Raw genomic sequence first — 2,438 nt, forward strand, 5'->3', positions numbered from 1 at the left:
CCAAGTGGGGCGGGGAGGGAGGGGGGGAGGTCTGAACTGATGGTACTGTCTACAGACGATTGGACCTGAATCCCCCCTATGAAGGTGAGAGGAATGGGCGCCCCTAGGGCGGTGGTGGTGTCAGGTGCTGGTGACGTTCTGTTCGGGCTGTGTCATTCCAAGTGCGCAACACGTTGTCACCGCGGAGTTGGGTGATGATTGGGGGGTCTGGTACCAGGCAGGGGTGGGGACAGCTCGGTGTGTGCGGTGTGCTCACATCCACCATTGTTATGCATAGACAGGGCTGCAGCATGACAGAGCGCAGACCACACCCTGATCAATGGAGGCTTAGAGGAGCTGTCCACATGTCCTCATATCACAGTCCTGAAATCATTTAAAGGGTTAGTTCACCTTCATCAAAGAACATACTGTGCAGATGAGGGGCAGCTTTGACTGAAGTTGAATAATGCCCTTCCTATAGGTGGTAGCCATTTATGAATCTCCCACAGCCTGGCCAGAAAACTCCCAGACAGCATCGCCCTGAATCGTTGCTAGGATTTCAATTCAACCCCCCACTAGTATGTCTTCTCTCTCTTATGTCACTCTCCTATGTCACTGAGTGGCTCTGAGACAAGAGATAGGGATCACCCCTGGAGGGGTTTGGGAGCTCATCCCTTTGGGTTGAGAAGTAATGGCTGGGAGTGTCTTAGCAACATCCTAGCAACAAGGCATTCCTATGCCATCTTTGGGACTTTTTCAATCAGGCTTTAAGAAATATTTAAATGGCCTATATTGATAGCAAGGGATCTTTTAAAACAGAACGGTGGGCAAAACTTTCTTGTTTCATTTTGGAAAGTGTAAGGGACTCTTATAACGCCTGTCAGTTTTTTTTTTCATCATCTGTGTCCCATTGTGGAAATTTTCCTTCACTTCCTGTCCCATAGCCAAAACAGGAAGTGAGAGGAAATCCCTGCAAATCAAGAGAATCCCTTGGGGACCCCCAGGTGGCCAGAACTAGTGTCCCCATTGAAATATTTCCCCTTTGTTACTTTTCAGGGGACAACCCAAAATGTGTGATTTTTCTTTCACGTTCAGTGATAATGATAAACAGGATAAATAGGATGAATCTCACCAATGGGGGCGAAGACAGCAATAAAAAACTGACGGGTTCTAATCCTCTCCAATCAGTCCATAACTAAGAAAAAAAAAGTTTTGCCTTTAGTTGTACTTTAACGTGTTCAGAGCTGCAGTTTGTTTTTAGTTACAGATGCCCCTTACCTGCACAGGCAGTGTTTTTGTAAAGGCGAATTAACCCTTTAAATGAGGGAGGCTGGTGATTGGGTGAAGGTTTCTGCTGTGGAAGCTGATTGGAGCATGGCTACTCTGTACAGTGATTCTTTACTTTTCAAGGGAATATATTATGTAACTGAATGTGGTGACAACCTGGCTTTCTGCTTACGTGTGATAGAAGTCAGCAGAGCTTCACCTCCTTCATAATAACAGATTACAGAGGGAACAGGCTGAGCTCCTATAACAAACCATGCACAGGGCAGGGGCGGACTGACCATTTGGAAATGAGGGCACCGCCCGAGGGCCCAGGGTCAGTAGGGGGCCCCATGAGATGCCCCTGGTACCTTTTTCATAGGCTTTTTTGAGTTTGGTCAAGGACACAGGATCCCCATGATCCCCTATTGCCCGGGGCCCCATGAGTTGTCAGTCCGCCCCTGCCACAAGGTGTTCCTTCTCCTTCACATAGTCCATGTGGGGAGCCAGGTCCCCCCCAAAATAATTTATAGAAAGCAGACTGCCACTAGCATTAACCCTAGGTTTGCACCTAAGCGGTTTCCGCAGCGTTTTGCAGAAATGCACTACAGTCTATTTAACATGATTTCCTATCAGACAGGTTCACATCTCCGAGTTTTTACCCGGTGTGGTTTTTTGGAAATGGTTTGGGCGTTTTTTGAACACGAAAAGTTGTGTTTTTGCTTCTATAGACTTCAATGGAAATGCTGTAGAAAAGGATGTAGTGCATTTTTGATGCGTTTTTGATGCTTTTTTACCTCCTTTTTGTTACGTTTTGTGTTTTAAATCTGCCTAGCAACAAGAAAAAAAACACAAGACGCATCAAAAACAGGGCAAAAACGCAGGTGCAAAACACAATGCAGAAATGGATCAAACATGTATAGGTGTGAACCTAGCTTAAAGCAGTATTACATCCAAAAAAATATTTATTATATTGCAGCTTACCAATTCTTAAATGTGATGGCTACATTAGTTTTCTTTTTTTGGTTTTCTTTCCTTTATTTTCATCTGGTGATCCAGCCAGTAAGTCTGTTGTTTTTCAAAAGAACAAGCTCTCCTGTAGAAGTAGCAGTTTACAGGGGTGTGACAAACTATTTACCACTGATAGAGGTGCTTACAATGGTCAGCATTTATTTATTTAAAACCTTTATCTCAAA

The sequence above is a fragment of the Staurois parvus genome, unplaced genomic scaffold, assembly GCF_062004578.1.
Source record: "Staurois parvus isolate SC_StPar_1 unplaced genomic scaffold, SC_StPar_1.0 ptg000734l, whole genome shotgun sequence".
Taxonomy (NCBI): Eukaryota; Metazoa; Chordata; class Amphibia; order Anura; family Ranidae; genus Staurois; species Staurois parvus.